Below are 6564 nucleotides of genomic sequence, written 5' to 3' on the forward strand. Positions count from 1 at the left end.
ATTTCCCATCTTCTCCCTCTCGATTGTCTGCTTTGCTGTCTCCTCATTAATTCATTTTGTAGGAGGAATAATACTTTCTCCAGGTTTTTCCATTTTTGTCTTTTATTAGTAGAACTGTGAATAATTATTTTACTTTATTTTTTATTAATCACATGCTGTTGCTACTGTTAGGGTTATCAAAGACTCCAGCCACCCTAGTCATATCTATGCATAGTCACTTTAATAACTGTACCTACATGTACATATTACCTTAAACGACTAGTGGAAAGCCATCCACTTGACAGGTGAGGCAGATAAATATGCTGATTAAACAGCATAATTATTACACAAGTGCAGCTTGTGCTGGGGACAATAAAAGGCCACGCTAAAATGTGCATTTTGGTCACACAACACAATGTCGCAGACGTCTCAAGTTTTGAGGGAGCATACAATTGGCATGTTGACACCAGAGTTGTTGCCAGAGAATGTAATGTTAATTTCTTGAATGTTCATGTCTGCCTCTAACGTTGTTTAAGAGAATATGTACATCCAACTGGCCTCACAACCGCAGAACACGTGTAGCCCAGGGTCTCCACCTCCGGCTTCTTCACCTGCGGAATCGTCTGAGACCAGCCACCCGGACAGCTGGTGAAACATGGGATTTACACAACTGAAGAATTTCTAAACAAACTGTCAGTAACTGTCTCAGGAAAGCTTATCTGCATGCTTGTCGTCCTCACCAGAGTCTTGACCTGACTGCAGTTCGGTGTCGTAACCGACTTCAGTGGGAAAATGCTCACCTTCAATGACCACTGGCACATTGGAGAAGTGCACTCTTTACGGGTGAATCCCGGGTTTCAACTGTACCGGGCAGATGATAGACAGCGTGTATGGCGTCATGTGGGCGAACACTTTGCTGATGTCAATGTTGTAAACGGATTTCCCCGTGGCGGTGGGGTAATGGAATGGGCAAACATAAGCTACTGACAATGAACACAATTGCATTTTATCGATGTCAATTTGTGTACATTTTTATCGATGTCAACATGTTTCAGTTCCCGAAAATATCCAGCTACTTTACACACAGCCATTGAAGAGGAGTGGGACAATGTTCCACAGGCCACAACAACAGCCCATGAGTAAGCATTTCACTCTTGGTGAACACCTGTTTTTTTAAGAAGCATGTGATAAATAAAATTTGATTTGATTTAAATATGATGAGGAAATTTGTACTTGCGCATTCAGCTATTTTTCTTGGAAATAAATTACATATTCTTGAGAACATATTTTTTACTATTTGCTTTCCCCTCCATTCTCTTTCATGCTTGGCTGAGTTTAGCAAGCACCTCAGCCACAAGCGACCCCACTGGCGGACTTACCATTAGGCAGAAAAGGCAATTGCCTTAGTCCTCACATCATCAACGGCCCTCATGAGCTGGGCATATAAAAACATGTTTATTTTTTTATGTGAAATAATTTCTCTACTTTAAGCCCCCCATGTTTCACTCAACAAAAAAATCCCAATCAAAACCCTCTTTTAAAGAGAGAGTTCGAGATTTTGGCTATGATGCCCTTTATCTACTTTCCCAGAGTCAGATGAATTAGTGGATACCATTCTTATGCCTCTGTGTCCAGTATTAAGGAAGTTAGAGTTAGTTAGAGCCAATGCTAATTAGCGTTAGCGCAATGACTAGAAATCTATGGGTAGCAGATATCCATTGACTTCCAGTCAAGCAATTGCGCTTCAAACTGAACACAGACATACAAATGAAGTAGATACAGTGAATTCGGACCCCTTCACTTTTTCCACATTTTGTTACTTTACAGCCTTATTCTAAAATTGATTAAATTGTTTGTTTTTCTCATCAATCAACACAAAATACACTATAATGACAAAGCAAAAACTGTTTTTTAGAAATGATTGCAAATGTATTAAAAATAGAAAACGTTATAACATTTACATAAGTATTCAAACCCTTTAGTACTTTGTTGAAGTACTTTTGGCAGAGATTACAGCCTTGAGTCTTTTTTGGGTATGACGCTACAATCTTGACAGACCTGTATTTGGGAGTTTCTTCCATTCTTCTCTGCAGATCTTCTCAAGCTCTGTCAGGTTGGATGGGGAGTGTCGCTACACAGCTATTTTCTCCAGAGATCAGGTTCAAGTCCAGGCTCTGGCTGGGCCACTCAAGAACAATCAGAGGTATGTCCCAAAGTCACTCCTGTGTTGTCTTGGCTGTGTGCTTAGGGTCATTGTCCTGTTTTTAAGATGAACCTTCAACCCAATCTGAGGTCCTGAGTGCTCTGGAGGAGATTTTCATGGAACATTGCCTGGTCACTTTTACCCCTACCAACATGTACATATTACCTCAACTACCTCACATTGACTCGGTTCCGGTACTTCTTGTATATTGTTATTTATTGTTCTACTATTTTTATTTGCAAATGTTCTTACTTTTTAACTCTGCATTGTTGGATTTGGCTTGTAAGTAAGCATTTCACGGTAAACTCTACACCTGTTGTATTTGGCGCATGTGACAAATAAAATGTGATATGATAGGAAATGCTTTCTTGATTGTTGTTTATATCATCACAGAAAAAGGGGGTATTGAGAAGATTACCTAATCTGTGGGTTTTCTCTAATCAATTCCAACATTGGAGTAAGGACAATAAAACAATGTTCATTACAATTCCGTTCTGTGCAAATTACCATTTATGGGAAAATCAATAAGGAATTATTATTTCTCATCCTCAGGAGAGGTGAGAGGTGGGCGGAATGTAAAGCTAGCTCGGGTCGATGGTCGTTGGCTGTAATAGACGCATTCAATGTCACCTGAACTAACAGAGAAGGAGTGAACTTCATTATCTTGTATCGAGGTGTATGTGCACACAATTTTAACACACCAAGCCATCATGGTAAAAAATTGATTGCAGAGCGCACAACCAATTCTCACAAAAGGTTATGTAAAGGAATCAACATTTGTATGCCATGTGAATGTCTAATGGATGTCTTGGCATTTAAATAACGAAAGTCCCTATATGGTAATGCTTCTGTGCATTACTTATGCAGAACATAACAAAATTACCATTCTTGCCACCTAACTAAAGCAGAAGAGAAAAGGATGAAAAAAGTTAATAAATTGAATAGGAAGAGAGAGAAAGAGAGAGACTGCTGAGGGGCTCCAATATAGGGATCTGCCACTCTTCTTCAAAGCTCAAATTCTTAATTGAAACAATAGCAAAGCAGTCACCCTGCCTGTGTTGTTGTAAAACGATGAGGGATGGGCCTGGAGAAATGTAATCACCCTCAAATTCATAGACAGCTATGGATGCAAGGACTGACCATCCATGATATGACAGTTTTAACCATGTTTTGAAGCTATACAATGTTTGTTTACATTTACATGGTTTAGAAACATAGTTAAACCAGCTTATATTTATGTGACAGTTGAACTAATGTAGTGGGGCATATTTATAAGTTATATTCTTCAAGAATCGATGGGTATATACAGTATATAATTAATTTATACGTCCAAAAATTGATGTAGCAACTAAGGATTCCAGCTGTAACCTTGTTTAATCTCCACATTTCTGCCGAAGAGCAGCGGTAACGAGAGAACTTTTATCTGTGCCAATGGAGGATCCCAGTGAGATGCCGCCATGAAAAAAAACGCGGGCATAAAATTAAACACAACAGATCCAGGTGCCTTGAGGATAGCCACCCTTCGACGCAACACAGAGAGCCTCAATAGTGGACCGTCAGGCATATTCCCAGTTTCCTCTTACTTTTAAGGATTATCCTCTAGGGGATTTGTGACACAAGCAGAAAGGTACAGAAACATCAACGGCACGATAAGTGGGTATTGGCATATCGCAATGATATTTAGCCCATTTTGTGGTGAATCACAACAGATCAAATAAAATTGCCTGACTGAAACAACATCTTTGCAACTGTTTATCTTCTGCAGACTTCAGCAATTAAAGCCCTCCTGTTTTGCGAAGGCTGCTCACCAAAACCCCAGCTGGTAGCACTTTGAATGCTACGGAGATATACAAACAAACAAGAGAAAATAGAATCTGTTTCCAGAGATGAAATCAAGATTCATTTGCCAGATGCTATAGAGACGGTTTTTCATCACATTTTAAGTGGGACAACCTTCTGTGTGTCTCGCTGTTTTAAACAAGCCTTTCTTCTGGGACTGTTGAGCATGTGCTCACTGCAACACAAGACGCGTCTTGCGTTACACTTGGTTAAACAAACTGTTCATAGCGAGGCCGTTTGTGCTGTTTCACATAATTGAGGGGTAATTCCTCCCTAGTGGGAGGCCTTGTTAACACATCTCTCTAGGGAAAGGAAACACTTGTTTTTCCCAGCTTTGTCAACTGTCTTCCTACTGTAGTTGAGCACAGGTTCATATGTTAGGGTTGTGAGATGTTAATCACTTTTACCGTAAAGGAACACATTCATGACGTCAAAGTAGTTTGACGAGGTATAATGGTTGCCTGTCCGAAGGTTCATAGAAAGGCTAAGCGGTTCTAGTGGCACTCATGAGAGAAATTTTTGTTTTCAGATGAGGCACTACTTTGAAGAACAATGCTGTGTACACGTGTAGTATGGTATACAGTGCATTCGGAAAGTATTCAGACCCCTTCTCTGGTCTGATGAAACCAAGACCGACCTTAATGCCAAGCATCACATCTGGAGGAAACCATCACCATCCCTACGGTGAAGCATGGTGGTGGCAGCATCATGCTGTGGGAATGTTTTTTGGTGGCAGGGATTAGGAGACTAGTCAGGATCGAGGGAAAGATGAACGGAGCAAAGTACAGAAAAATCCTTGATTAAAACCTGCTGCAGAGTGTTCCAGACCTCAGACTGGGACAAATGTTCACCTTCCAACAGGACAACGACCCTAAGCACATAGTCAAGACAATGCAGGAGTGGCTTCAGGACAAGTCTCTGAATGTAATTGATCGGCCCAGCCAAAGCCCGGACTTGAACCCGATCAAACATCTCTGGAGAGACCTGAAAATAGATGTGCAGCGATGCTCCCCATACAACCTGACAGAGCTTGAGAGGATCTGCAGTGAAGAGTGGGAGAATCTCCCCAAAAACAGGTGTGCCAAGCTTGTAGTGTCATACCCAAGAAGACTCGAGGCTGTAATCGCTGCCAAAGGTGCTTCAACAAAGTGCTGAGTAAAAGGTCTGAATAGTTAAGTAAATGTGATATTTCATTATTTTTTTTCGAAAAAGGCTGTAACGTAACAAATACTTTCTGAATGCACTATAAATGATTAATAAGAAAAGAGATGCCACTACCATGACATTGTATGGATAACTTTTTGACAATGTACTGATTATTCTAACTTTTAGACATCTTGTTTTGATGATGAATCACAACAAATTCAACCAAACATGGCTTTAGAGAAAGAAAATAACCCCATATTCGGATTTATTTAATGGCAGCATTTAAGTTATTCCCCAGCTCCAAGTGTATCCACTGCATGCCTCTGCTGCACCCTCCCCCTGCGAGGTCCATATGTAATGAGGCAGAAAACCAGGAGTGAAAGCGTCTGTGGAGGATCCGCGTCCGTGAATCCACAGCCTTGAGCTCTGGCAGCTCCAGTCCATGGGAAGCAAGCACTGAAAACTTAATTGGTGATGGAGGAGCGGAAGGAAGGCAGGAGGGGGGATGATGGGAGGGGATGGGTTAAGCAGGGGTGCGAAAAGACAGGACTGCTTTTTTTATAGGGAAAAACCTGAAAAGTCTTGATGTCTGCTAGTTTTAGAGGGTGTCAAAACCCACTGTGTGCATTGTGCAGCGGAGAGAGAAGACAATACATTGAGCGATACTGTACGCTCATGTTACATCTAAAACAAGAGATTACCATGAACTGAACTCTGGGTGAATGACTGAAGGCTTACCCAGTGGCAGTCTGAAGGAAGAGATGAATTTCCAGGCGAGAGGTTTCTCATGAGTTGAAGGAGATGTATTCTGTATGATCCCTTCTACCTCCGCCTCCCTTCCGCCCCCTTTCATCCTTCGGACATGCACTCCTGCATTCTGACACTTCACCTGTTCTCGGAACGCCAGTTCCAGTAGAAAAGGGATGCCTAGCCATGGAGTCTTCAGTGCCGTATAGGCAGGACTTGCTTCCAAGCCTCCCAGCACCCTCAAACTGTCACTTCTAAAAAATAAAAAAAAGGTCAAATAGGGGGTGCTTATATTTGTCCTGTTTCACACGTGTGCATGTGTGTAACTTGTAGTATTTTTTTGTATTATATCTTTAGTAGTAATGTACAGTACCAGTGAAAATTTTGGATACACCTACTCATTCAAGGGTTTTTATTTATTTTCACTCTTTTCTACATTGTAGAATAATAGTGATGACATCAACTATGAAATAACATATATGGAATCATGTAGTTAGTTGAGATTCTTCAAAGTAGCCACCCTTTGCCTTAAGACAGATTTGCACATTCTTGGCATTCTCTCAACCAGCTTAACCTGGAATGCTTTTCCTGCGGTCTTGGAGTTCGCACATGTTCTGAGCACTTGTTGGCTGCTTTTCCTTTACTCTGCA

Source organism: Oncorhynchus masou, chromosome 31, assembly GCF_036934945.1.
Source record: "Oncorhynchus masou masou isolate Uvic2021 chromosome 31, UVic_Omas_1.1, whole genome shotgun sequence".
In the NCBI taxonomy this organism is placed as follows: domain Eukaryota; kingdom Metazoa; phylum Chordata; class Actinopteri; order Salmoniformes; family Salmonidae; genus Oncorhynchus; species Oncorhynchus masou.